Source organism: Myotis davidii, unplaced genomic scaffold (genome assembly GCF_000327345.1).
Source record: "Myotis davidii unplaced genomic scaffold, ASM32734v1 scaffold44, whole genome shotgun sequence".
In the NCBI taxonomy this organism is placed as follows: Eukaryota; Metazoa; Chordata; class Mammalia; order Chiroptera; family Vespertilionidae; genus Myotis; species Myotis davidii.
The window spans coordinates 4,268,557-4,282,632 of NW_006299705.1; the positions used below are offsets into that span (position 1 = coordinate 4,268,557).

Consider the following 14,076-nt stretch of genomic DNA (forward strand, 5'->3'; position numbering starts at 1 on the left):
ACTATGCTAAAAGAGTAAGACTATCTCAGATGATATCATGCTTCGAAGCCATTTTCATTAAATTGTCCACAGAGCATATTCCATCAGTATGGCTCCAATAAGTAAGCACACCGTCCCCCCTCAGATTGAGCTCAATATCTTCCAACCCTCCTCATTTTTAACCTGCTTCTTTTATTACATTCCTCATCCCTATCTATAATTCACATGATCACCCTAGCCAGAAATATGGTGGTTATGTGAGATTTTTTTCATTTCTCTTTCATTTTACATGGTTAATTTTTACTTTTTATTATCTCTAAATTTTTCCATGTATTAGATCTCCACAAATCAACAAGGATAAATTTCAAAAACGTAACATAAAAATAAAACAAGTTGCAAAAAGAGGCATCATATAATATGTAAAATTTAAATATGTAAAACAATACTGTATATTGCTATGGACACATACATGCCTCTAGAAAGTAAAAGTCATGCATACGGATAACATACTCAACTTTAGGATACCAATTATCTCTAAGGAGGAAAGAAAGCAGAAGAAATTGGGAATAAGGCTACATTTCTTTTCAAAAAATGGCAAAATGTTGTCTTATATTAAAGCTGAGTGGTAGTCACATGGGTGTCAGTTACATGAAGTTTTCTGTATGGCTGAAATACTTCATAATTAAAATTATTTCTCTAAGGAAAAAAAATACTACTTCCTTTCCTCAACTACCTACCATGTCCAAAGTTCCTAGTTCACGTTCCTGGTATTTCTCCTTAGATTATTACAATATTCTCACTGATCTCCCAGCCTCCATTTTTGTCTCCCTTTAACCCAGCCATTACACACAGACAAAATAAACATTTCAATATGAAAATTGGAGCATATTATATCTCTGTTAATGGCCCATTCATGGGTCTATATCAGTTGGAAAATGGCATAAAAATGCTGAGTAACAATCACAAAAATTTCAGGTGCCCACAACAATAAGCATTACTTGGCCTATGAATACGGCGGTCACTTGGGGGTGGGGTTTGGTGGGGGGGGATTGGTAGGCTGACCTAGGCTGGACTTGGCTTAGATGAGTTGACTCTGGTCCACATGGCTGGCCTCTTGCTAGCCTGAACTGTCCTTCTCATGGTGATGGCAGAGATGTAAGAAGGAAAATGAACACACACAAGACCTAGGCTTGGAGCAGGTACACCATCACTTACACCTCACTGTATTGGCCAAAGCCAGTCACCTGGTCAAACCCAAAGTCAAGAAGTACAGAAATAGTCTTTATATCTTTAATGATAAGAACTACAAAGTCACATGGCAAAGAGTGTGGTTGCAGAGAGGGGTGAAGAATTGGGGCTATAAATTTTCTTCCCTTAGTGAGGCATGGACAGTAATCCATGAATGTATCCTGAGGCACCTCTCCAGCCTCATTACCTGCTGCTCTACCCTTTGTTTTCCATACCGAAGCCATTCTGAACTTTCTGCATGTCCTTGAACATGTCCTGCTGTTTCTTCTCTTTTTACCTTAGCATAAGTTACGTTTTCTGTTTTTACCAGGCAAATGCCAACTTCTTATTCTTCATGGCCTCAACTCCTACCTTCTTGTCCAACTCCTCAGGAAGACCAATTTTCAGCTCCCACTGTCATCTCTGCAGAATTAACCACACCTCCTCTACCTTAATTATATCTTGAACATGCAATACAGATACCCAGCACTACTCTTTTTAGACTATAAATCCTTTGACAACAGAGATTTGCATCTTTTGTGACTACCACTTTTATTGAGGATCAATAAATGTTTGTTGAATGAATACAAACTCTGGCTATTGGTTGAACTTTCCTAGTTTCTAGAAACAAAATAAGGTGTCCTCTGACTGCAGGAGATCAAATAGTAGAGTTTTCAAGGCAAGTTAAATTCTAGTTGGAAATTAATACATTGATATCATTGATAATTGATACATTTGATAAATGGTAACACAGTTATTTAACTTATAATCTGATCATTTTTAAATAATTGCACCAGGGGTCTCAACCTTGAATCATGGAGCCACCAATAAGATGCCATGTATTCAGGTGAGGAAGGGGAATGATCCAGCTGACCTTACCCATTATGTTACTGGGCAGTGCAACCTGAGGGTGGAAGAGACCCAAGTTGTATTTTCCTTATGAAACTGTACATCATTAGGATGTGTGAAGAAGTCTTTGTCCACTGTGCTATTAGAGTCATCAACCCCCAATTCTTGGAAGAGGCCCTAAAAACATGTTGTGATTGAGACCTCTACTATCCATTCTTGTAGAACAAAGAGAGGGACTGAATCCATGAATGGCAATCTTTGGAGTTCAAATGACCTACTGTGTTGTTATGTTTGAATTCACATATACTTTTCTTGGTCAATACACTCTCACTCTGGAGTGATGAGTACCAACTGCTTTAACAAATCATTGGGTTTCGTGTTCAAGGATAGACCCCAAACAGAAACATCCTACTGTTACACCACATGGATTTATAACCATCAAAAGACAGAGTCAGGGACAAAAGTGAGCACAGACCCTACCGCTAGAAATAATGGAATCACTATTATTTGTTTGCTTGTTTCTTCAGGGGGGAAATGTAAATCAAAGAACAACAACAACAACAAAAAACCCCACCCCTATACTCAACCAAGATGCATGAATGACACCCCCAAAGCTTACCACATTCAAGAGAGCTAATTACAGCATTAACAATGCTTTGCTACTATGGGCAGAGAGGACTAGCTGCTTCATCTGCTGCTTCCATTTCTAATTTCCTTATATTCAGGAAAAATGTACAAAATGATTTTATGCCAATATCGCATGCCACAAAGCAGAGTTCATTTGGGTGGTTCTGGCAAAGAGACTGTTCATCAATGTTGTTAATGTACACTGGAAGACATCTGATGTGAAATTCATAATTGAAATGTTATGAGCAGTTTAGCATATGGATCCTTCACATCCACTTAATTGCCAGTTTAGTAATAATTTTATGTAATGAGGCATTATTAATAATACGTGAAATACTAAATTGACGTAATGCCCTAAAAACATAATATGGCATTTGCCACTGAAAGAATATTATGATTCCAGGTGTCTTTACGATGATTTAAAAAACATATGTGATATTACAGAAAATATTAAATTAATTGTTAGACACGGCTTGGTTATGATATAGTTAAAATTCATTCTCTAAGTTATAATCTGTCTTTACAAAAAGTGCAAATCTTTGACTGCCCTTTATGGACTCCCATTGCAACTGCTGCTTGAAGTTCTCTCACCATTGGATGTTTGCCATCCTCCTCCTTCATGGCTGAGGTGGCATCTGATATGGAGGAGGAGAAAGTGAGACAGAAAAGTTGAAAGGTTTGTCCTAGTTCAAGCACTAAGGAGACACAGGAAAGCAGAAGCCAAATGCTCTCTATTGACACACTCAAAATTTCATCACACGTCAGGAATTTTTTCAATAGCTTAATATGTTTCCTAAAACCTTCTGATTGGGGCCTTGGTCGTTACTTGCAAGGCCTGAGGGAAGAGTGCAAATGGAGGCTCACATACCATAAGTTCACATATTTAAAAGCTATAAATGAAGCTATTAAGTAAAATATGATCTTTTCTACCTTGACAAATACCCTGTCATAATGATGAAATGAAAAAGTATATAAAAAGCCTTGGTTTTTGTATGACTTAACATCATATAAAACATTAAATATCAAGAACAACTAAATCTAGTTTTTATTGTCCATTATTTCTGTTGTTCCATTGTTAGGCTGGTGATATCTGGATGAGTAATAAAATAAAAATATACATAACTCATAAAAAACTAAAATTTAGTCCATAAAATTTGTCTTTCCTGCTTTTTATTTTGGACAAGTAACTAAAGATGCTGTTATAATGAACATTTTTACAGAACTTCTATTCTATTGATACTAATGAACTAAATAACTAAAAAAACAGAATGTAATTATATTCAGAATGGAAATGTTAATGTACTTTCATAACATATAAATTAAATATGAAAATTAATATTTTTGTATACTTTCTAAAATTTATTTCCCTTTTAAAATATTCAAAATGATGCATTAAATTTAAAAGGCAGAATGAAAATTATAATGGATAAATATAAAAATTTTAAATCCATTTATTCAAATAATGCCAAAATTTTTTATTTAGTATTTTGAAATTTTAATTAAATCTTAAGTATTTTATAAAGATAAAACTATTGCAATTAGAGTATTCAATGTCCATCTGATTGCTATGTAAAGAACTAGCATCATACTTCCAAATGTATGTCTAGATAAATATGTCTGTAGAAATATCTGTAGATATTTAAGAATAATATGAATTATTTAATACTGCAAAATGTCCCTAAGCCACCATGTGTGACCATTGCAAATACTGCACTAACTTGAACCAGGAATTGGAACTCAACTGGAACATGGAAGAGAAGTAAAAAAATGGATACTTGCACTACTGGGAAACAAATCTTCATAGAATAAGAGTCTATTGCATTCATGCTGACAGGAAAGATTTGACAAGTTAATTAATTTGTCTTTTCTCTTACCTAAGCACTTCAGCCACTTAAACTCCCTGCTCTCAAAAGCAGTGTCCGTCTCTGAAGCTGAAAGTGGCACAACCCACAGATTTTCTCAGCATTGGACACAGTTGCCTTTGTTTTGAGGACACAGGGAAGGCCACACAGAAAAGTGTTTCATGGGGTCCAGCTGGTGTGGCTCAGTGGTTGAGCATCAGATACCTAAGAACCAGAAGGTCACGGTTTGATTCCCTTTCAGGGCACATGTCTGGGTTGCAGGCTTGGTCCCCAGTAGGGGGTATTCAGGAGGCAGCTGATCAATGATTCTCTCTCATCATTGATGTTTCTATCTCCCTCTTCCTCTCCCTTCCTCTCTGAGTGTGTGTGTATTTCCTAGGGCCTGACAGGTTTAGTCAGATAAACTGATATTCAGAGGCTTGGGTTTCATATCAGCAATGAGCACTGAATCCCAAATGAAGAGGTGCCCCATGTTCCTTGATGTGTGTGTGTGTGTGTGCGCGCGCAATTATAGGGTTTTCTAAACTGTAGGTACTATAACAAGGCCAGCTCTTGCCTGGCTCTTATCACAGCGCAGCATGTGATGGTACATTTACACAGAAAGAGTTTAATAAAGGTTGCTTCCACACCAATTAATAACACTGCCTCAAAGATGCTAAAACTTTCCCCTACACACTTCCCTACTTGAGCCAGACTATAGCTCAAATCTTCCCCCATCTCTTTGTGGTATGTGTGGGGGAGTGATAATCATCTTTGGAATTTTGTGTCTCTGTCCAAGGCTGGTTATGCTGGTTCACATGGCCAGACTGCTTGCTAAAGTATTGAAATACCTCCATGTTATTTGTTAAACAATGGTTTCCCTGAACTCCATGTGTGCCTCCCACCTTCCTGCCTTTCCTGGGACGTTCTTCACAAGGTCTCTACACAGAATCTCCCCAAGACCCTGCTTCAGTGTGCTTCTCAGTATTTTTAATATCACCCTTGCATATGGCATATAGCAAGGGGGAAATACAGAAGACTCTGGATTAACACCATTCGCACTTGTTTCCAAAAAATATATTTAGCAGAGCATCATTGGCAGGATATTAATAGGGTATTTTTGGATGGCACCAAGTTACCTGGCTGATAGGAGGAGAAGAGATGGCCTTTCTTTGTGAGGTTGGCTATTAAAATCTGATTCAGGGTCAGCTAGAAGGAGAGCTATTTCCATACTGACAGATGTTCAGTGGCTTTTGTGAAGTGAGTTGGTGGCCTTTATCCACTTCCAAGTGGCCAGATGTCCATATCACTAAAATCACTACTCTAAGCTGATATGTGATCTGATTAAGGTACCTCTTAGGCTTTTTGGCTCAGAGTTTATAACTGAATTGGAGGGGATATTGAGACAGATATATAAAGAAGAACTACAGCATATTCTGACTCTAAGACCATCCTAAATGCCTAAAAGTGCCCAGCATTAACCTGTTTTGCAGATAAACCTAGAATTTAACCTTCATGAAATGTTATTTTAGCACCTTGCAAAAAGTCTGCAAGAAAAAAATTGTCTATTAAAAGTAATTGTGTTATTTCAGTGTTGTATATATTTTGTACCGAATGTTCAGCAAAGGCTAGTGAGAGTGAAAGGAAGGAGGGAGAAGCCAAGGCAACAGGATATTTTGCAAATTGAAATCACTTATTTTGATTTCAAAATCCAAGTCAGCTTAGCCTCTTCCAACCCCAGATTGAAGGTGACCCAGGGTTTCTTCCAGAGCTTGGCCCAGCACCACTATTATGAAATGGATTCAAGTTTTTTATATGTATTTTTATAATGTCCATGTTCAGAGGGAGATGCAGGTATTGTGGGTCCGTAAGCTTATACAATTTTGGAAGTCTCTCTTTAAGAAGAAGAATACAAAATCATAAATTCAAAATTGCTAGGGTCCCCACCAGGGCCTAAAAAGGGGGGCCCTGCAAGGGAAGGGCCCTGAGTGTGAGCTGCACTAGCATCATGGAAACTACCTCTTCTTTACAGCTTGCCTATGTAGTTGACACCAACACACTTTGTGCAGCTGCGATCTTCTACTTTACATTTTGTTCTAGGTTCTTTGCTGTGCTATTGTGCCTACCTTAAGAGAAATGCAAGCTGAGCAAATTCTATGAAGTTTACATAGCAGGAAAAAATGGATTTTCTGTCATTTAAGAGGGATATGATTAAAGGGCCACTCCCACCGAAAGTCTTGATGAAATGTGTGCTGTGTGGCCATATGATAAAGGGGTAGAACTTGTGCTGATTGCTTCAAGCTTAAAAATGGGACAACTGGTATTCAAATCTGAAAAGCTGTTTCAAACCAACTCTACCATATAACCCCTGTGCATTTTGGGACTTATGGGAGGGAGAACAGCCTGATTTTTTTTTATAGTTAATGTCTCACCTCCCTTATTGTGCCATGCAAGGCAAAAGATGGGGCAGGGATTGATACTACACTACCATTCTCACACAGAGATTTTTGTGAGGTGATGTTTCTGAAAATTTATTTCTACTTGGTCTAAAAAGATAAATTATAGAAACATCATTACAGCCTTCCCTCTTTCTAAGTTTGCAGGAGGTGATGGCTTTAAGAGTCCACGTCCTGAGTAGGGCAGTCCACAGAAGGTGATACATGAGATTTTATGGGATAGTAAGGAGGGATGAGACAAGAGGGTCAGGGCCCTTTGCAGCCTGCTCTGCTCCTGGGTAGGGCTCATGTGCTAGAGGGGACAATAGGCCTCTGGATCCTGGTCGGAAAGGTGAGGTAATTTTGTATTTTTAATGAGTCATTTTGAAATATTTGTAGTTTTTCAAGTACATCAATATTCTGTTTAACTTACTTTGTATTATTATCTTCTAACTTTGTTGTGGCAACTGTTCTTTAAAATATGTTAAAACATATGACCTAGCGCATCATCTGTTTTTGGAAATGCTTCATGTCTGCTTGAGAAGAATGACCATTCTCCAACTGTCCACAGGAGAATTCTACATATGCTCATTAAATGAGGAGTATTCATTGTGTTCAAATCTAAGCCCTCACCGACTTTCTGTCTGCCGAACCTACCAAAATCTGATAAAAAAGAGGATAAACAACTCAATTTTAATTAAAAATAAGCAAACGACCTGAATAGGCATTACATAGACTAGAAAATATCTACAGCCAATGTGCATCCAAGAAGATGCTTAACCTCACTAGTAATTACAGAAACATAAATGAAGGTGTCAAAGAAATTTCATTTTTCATTCACTTAATCTGCAAAAATCAACAAGTCTGGCAATATCAAGTGTTGAAAGGATATGGATCAAGGGAATTTCTTATGTATTACCAGGGGGGTATAAAAAGGCACAATCACTGTGTAAATAATGTGGCATTATTCTGTAAAGGAGGAACATTTATATACTCCAGTTCTATTCCTAGGGATGGAGACAAGAGAATTCCTGTCTATGCATCAGAAGACATGTGTGAGAAAGTTCATTGCAGTGCTATCGTAACAGCAAAAAACTAGAAAAGACTCAAATGTCCAATAACACAAGAATAAAAAACTAACGAAATACTATACGGCAGTAATAATGAGTGAGCTATAGGGGCAACCCAGGTTCGCCAAGCCACTGGGCGCGCCGTGGCCCTCAGGCACCCAGCTCGTGCCTGGCCGGCCACCACGATGCCCAAGAGGAAGGTCAGCTCTGCGGAGGGGGCTGCCAAGGAGGAGCCCAAGAAGAGGTCGGCCAGGGTGTCAGCCAAACCTGCTCCTGCAAAAGTGGAAACGAAGCCCAAAAGGCAGCAGGAAGAGATAAATCTGCAGACAAAAAAGTGCAAACAAAAGGGAAAAGGGGAGCAAAGGGAAAGCAGGCCCAAGTGGCTGACCAGGAACCTAAAGATCTACCTGTGGAAAACGCAGAAACTAAAAACGAGGAGAGTCCAACCTCAGATGAAGCAGGAGGAAAAGAAGCCAAGTCTGATTAATGTCATGCACCAAGTCTTATCAGTGGTCCCTGTCGCCCTTCTGGTACAATCCAGAGGGATATTTTTATCAACTATTTTGTAAATGCAAGTTTTTCAAAACTCTAGAAACATTTTGAAGAAGAGGGAATTCCACCTCATCCCATTTTTTAAGTGTAAATGCTTTTTTTTTTTTTTACTTTGTCAGTGTGCTGTGAAAGATTAAAAATTTGATTATGTAGTATATATGATATTAAATTGTGAATTAGTGGGACTTTGATGTAACAGTGTATCAACATTTTAAGATATTGGTACTTGATACTCTATTAAGGAAAGTCAGCCTCTAGTTTTTAAGCTGGAAAGTCACTGGAATAACTGTTTAGAAAAGAATCACAACTCCATGACTTTACATTTTTGGTACGTATGTTAAGAATTGCATACAAATTGAAATGTCTGTGTACTGATCCAAAAAACAAACAATAAAAATCTCAATTATGAAAGAAAAAATAATAATGAGTGAGCTATAAATAACATGAAAGGATCGTAGAAACACAATGTTGTGTAAAAAAAAAAAAAATCAGGTTCCAGAAGTTACCTATCCTATATAATAAAGAGCTAATATGCTAATTAGACCAAACAGCAGAATGATCATTCGGACAACCTTCCAGATGAAGCTGGGGCTGCAAGTGCCAGCCAAGGCTGCGAGGGGCTGCGAGGGGCTGTGAGGGATGAGCCCCTTGCACAAATTTTGTGCATTGGGCCTCTAGTAGCATATAATAGTTGTTTTATGAAGTACAAAACAACTAAAGTAAGTTGTTTAGACATATTCACATATATAACAAAATGTTTATCATATTGCACACATGTAAGATAAACACACACTTTAGGATAGTGATTGTCTTATGGGGGCAAGAGGACAAAATAGGGGAGGAGCACAGAGGTAGTTGTACGCTACTGTCAATGTTTTAATTTGGGGGTTGAATGATTTTAGAGGTGTACATTACATTATAAGAGTAAATAAAAAGAGGACAGGGACACACACAATGGACAATAATGACTGCATATCATAAACCAATAGAACAGAATAGTTCTGCTCCCTTGAGCTCCCATCCTATACAGACAGTCCTTGGGTTATGGTCAGACTCAACATATGTCATTTCGTGGTTATGTCACCATCTCCCATTTATTTATTAAAAAAAAATTCCGTCATTTCAACGTATGTACATATGTGCTTTATGTTTTTTATTATTTGTTCACCACAAGTAAAGATCAGGAATTGTTATCTTTCTTTTAAATTTTTTTTACTGTTTCACTTCATTACTGTTGTGTATGTGCTCCATGTGAGTGATGTAGGTGCTTATGTAGGTTCTGCCTTAGGGCGAAAATCGTGTTACGTTGCACTATAGGAACGAATTTCCGATGTAACCCGAGGATCTACTGTATAATAAAAGGGTAATATGCAAAAGGGTAATATGAATGGCAGAACAACCAGTCACCATGATGCACACTGACCACCAGGGGGCAGATGCTCAATGCAGGAGCTGCCCCCTGGTGGTCAGTGTGCTCCCACAGGGGAAGCACCGCTCAGCCACAAGCCAGGCTGAGAGCTGGTGAGTGCAGCAGTGGTGGCAGAAAAGGCTCTAACGATGTCCTACTGTGGGGAGTGGGCCTAAGCCATCAGTCGGCCATCCCCCAAGGGCTCCCAGACTGCTAAAGGTTGTAGGCCAGGATGAGGGGACCCCACTCCCCCCGAGTGCACAAATGTCGTGCATCGGGCTTCTAGTTTAAATATAAATGAATAAGGGGTAGAGGAAAATCAGAGGAATGCCCAGACATAATAAAAGGGTGGGAAAAACGTAAGCTTTTGCTGTCTGATTATAAAGTATAACTTGGCTGGGACTGCAGACATCTGAGGCTCTCAGAATTACTGGCAGACTACACCCCAAAGTGAAAGCCTAAGGTAAGGTTGATGGCAAGCAGGTCTGATGCTTGGTTTCACAAAGCGACAGGGTGCCTCAGCTCCTCTCAGATTCAAGAGCTAGGTGGTGTGAAGATGCTGTCTGGAGGATGAACACTTTTCCACAGCCCCAGTCCAATCCCAGTCTTGACCAATTCTCAGTTAATTGACAGGGGCTGAGGCCTTGGGAGAGGAATGTAGCCTATGTTTAACGAACCATCGGGAAAGAGCTTAGGAAATAAATTGCTCAGCTTCACTTTTCTCTCCCTTTCCAGTGCCTTCCATTGGCTTCACAAAACAGTGTCCCAGCTCCCTCTGGAAGCCAGAGGGCAAAGGATCCACTGAGACCATCCATATAGCTCAGCCTCCCATGGGTCAGAGCAGAATGCACAAGGGTAGGAGTAGATCTGGAGAGATAAGCAGAAGGTAGCCAATAAGGAGATATGAACAAAAGTGCTGAGTAAGGTTTCTGAAAAAGATTTTGAATTATCTTTATTGTTCAAAGTATTACAGATATCCCCTTCCCTGCCCGCCCCCCTTTGATGCCCCATTCTGCCCTCAACCCTCACCCCAGGGACTTTTTTAGCTATGTTTTCTCTTCTTCCTTCCTGGAAGCAGACAATCCTAGAAGTATAGCCATCATATTTTGACCCAAGTAGATACAAAACAGATGCTAAGAATAGTGACTCAGGAAGATAGAGCTGAGTCCTATAGTAGTCCTGAACCACCCAGCCCCAGTCACATCCTATACAATAAAAGGGTAATATGCAAATTGGCCGAATGGCGGAATGATCAGAATGCCTGCAGCCCCTTGCCCCAGCCAGCCCACCCCCGATGGCCCCCATCTGGGTGGTCCAGATGGATCCCACCAGTGCACGAATTTGTGCACCAGTCCTTTATTTGTTGCATAATAAAAAAATTTTTTTAAATCCAACCTTTCAGTTGTTTGTCAGGCTTCTGTTACATGCAGCCAAATGCAATCCCTACTAATTCAGATACCTTGCCAAAGTCTCCAATCAGATATACCAAATTATTAAGTAATTTCTGTTCCTTTCCATTTGGAATAATTCGAGTTAATGTTTGATACTTCATAAAAGAGAGATTCATTCATCTTCATTTTTAAAAATTAAAATTAACATAATTTAATTGACAGTAGAAATAAGCTGAAAGTCAATAATTTTTCTTTTATCTGCATGTTAATTGACAGACAACCTAAAGTTTTTATTCATTTTTCTGGCTCATTTAAGATAGCTCAGTTTGGGAGTAAATAAGGTGTCAAATTCATAAAATTTGCTTAGCACTTCTACTTAAAACATCTGGTTTTCAAGTAAAAAAAATATTGATTTCTAATGTACCAACTGTATGAAGACTTTTTACCTGAGAATAATTATGAAAATATAGCAAGAAATATAATAATACCACAATAACTCTTATGATTAAGTCAATTATCTCCCAAAGACAAGTGAAATGTAAAGCTCTCTCAAAGCTAAATAAAGAAAAAAATAAAATATAACATTAAATTTATATCTATCTATTTATTAATATGCCTTATATGATGCATGAGATATTATTGAAGCCATACAAGTTCTCAATAGCATCTTAAATGTTTGAATGTCCATTAATGTTTTGACTACACTGGGGAAATTTGCCAATTAAAGAAATTCAACTGGTAGATTTTATGGTAAAGAAAATAACTACATTCTAATTTGACTGCTTTATAAAATCTGCCTCTCATGAATTGGGGCAAAACTGTATATAGATAAACCTGTAATCTGTGACCAGTGTTCTTAGAAGCTTGTGAAAGATTTTATGCCCCTTTATAGACCAGTTAGATTCCTCAGTCTCACAGTCACCAGGGGTCTGTTTAACTGCATTATCAAACTGGAATTGTGGGGTGTTGATCCTCAGAAAAATGAGGTATCAGTGGGGTTGGTGACAGAACTTATAGAGTGGTGGGTCATGACAGGACCTGTGCCAGGGCATTTAAAGGAGATGCAGACAGATTGAATGACTGCCCACACCAACCTCCCTGGGGCTTAGAAATTAATGAAACACACTGTGGTTAATAACATGAAACGTTCCTTGGAATTCTTGCTGCATTATTTTGTGCAGCTCTTGTTATGCAGATCAGACTTTGTTTCATAAAACATCTCTGGAGAATTTTTAGTAAACAATGTAGTTTTGGTTGCTGCCTCAATGTAGCCGAGTGTGGAATAGGCTTATTACCTTTGTTTGGTCACCAACCTTTTTCTTAGAGATATTGTTGGGTTAATCTTATGTAGTAGAGATTGGCTACCTGTACTCTTTTCCTCTTGGGCACCCAGCCAAACTGTATTTCCCAACCCCCTTGGAGTTAGGTGCAGCCATCTGATAAGTTCTGCCCAATAGACTGTGGGCAGAAGTGATGTACACCACCGTTAAGCTGGGCTCATAACAATCCTCCCTTCTATTTTCCTTAATGTCAGCTAAACACAGAGGATCCTCGTAAGGCCTTAAAGAATGGCAAAGCCACTAATTGCAAGGAGCCTGGGTCCCTGAAAGACTGTTTGGAGCAAAGTCTTGCTATCAATCTTACTGGCAAAACATGTAAATAGGAAAAATAAACAACAACAAAACTCATTTAGTGTTACAGATACCACTAAGATTTTAGAACTATTTGCTATAGCAATTAACCCATCCTGACTAATAAATCTTAAGATATGTATATAAAAAGAATACTATTATAATTATCTTTTCAGTATATACATACAAATAAAAGTAAGTGCATATGAAATTTTCTGATCATTTCAGTAAAAGTCCAGAAAATATTCCCTGTTGACTTTAATAGACTTTGCCATATAGTTCTACAGTATTGATAAATATCAGATTTCATTTTTGGTGAATGTCACAAAACTGAGAGTTTTCATTTCTATTTCCTTCACCTAGAATCTATTTTAAAAACCAGTCAATTTTGACATATTCTATGATACTGAAGAAAAGGTGATTATTGTTGTAAAGGCCAGAAAACATAGATTAGTTGTGTGGTACCATATATGGAAGGCAGACTTTGTAAGTGATGAAGTGCTGAGGAGAGTAATTCTCTGGGGCTGGAGGCTCCATCCTCTGGGTCCATATTATTCCTACTTTAAGAATTATAGTTAACATACTATGTTTAACTGAAATCTTAAAAAAGAAAAAAAGCAGTCAATTTTTAGAAAATTATTCATTTTAGGCATTACCCAAATGATAGTATCAGTATGTCAGAATACAAGACCTGTCACCTCTCCTGAACAAGGCAGAAAATAATTGCATATGTAGTTTTTAATCATTTCAAAAAATTTTTGAATCCAATTTATCTTTTGGTACAATAAGAATGAATTCTTGTACCACTGGCACATGCTCACAAGAAATACCTTTGTGGTTGTTAAACACTAATTACTGCATTTATGTAATATTGCCATGGGTGTCCTATTTTTATATGTGCTCACTATATATTCAGATAAACCCTAGCTTGCACAAGTCGTTCTAGCGTGCACAATCTTATTCTCTCAAAGTCCTTATTCATCCCAATCCTTTATTCTGCTATTTGCCCAAGTTAAGAATGTTTGCCTCATAAGCCTCGTGAGCCCCCAGTTATTTGTTCTCTTAG

General features: G+C 38.2%; 1 protein-coding gene and 1 pseudogene across 1 annotated transcript in view; one reads left to right on the forward strand and one right to left on the reverse strand.

Annotated features, from left to right (window-relative positions):
• The window catches only part of TBCA (tubulin folding cofactor A), a 181,708-nt gene that overhangs the window by 143,997 nt on the left and 23,635 nt on the right, over positions 1 to 14,076 (reverse strand). The window lies entirely within an intron of this gene.
• On the forward strand, positions 8,144 to 8,565 carry LOC102772832 (annotated as a pseudogene).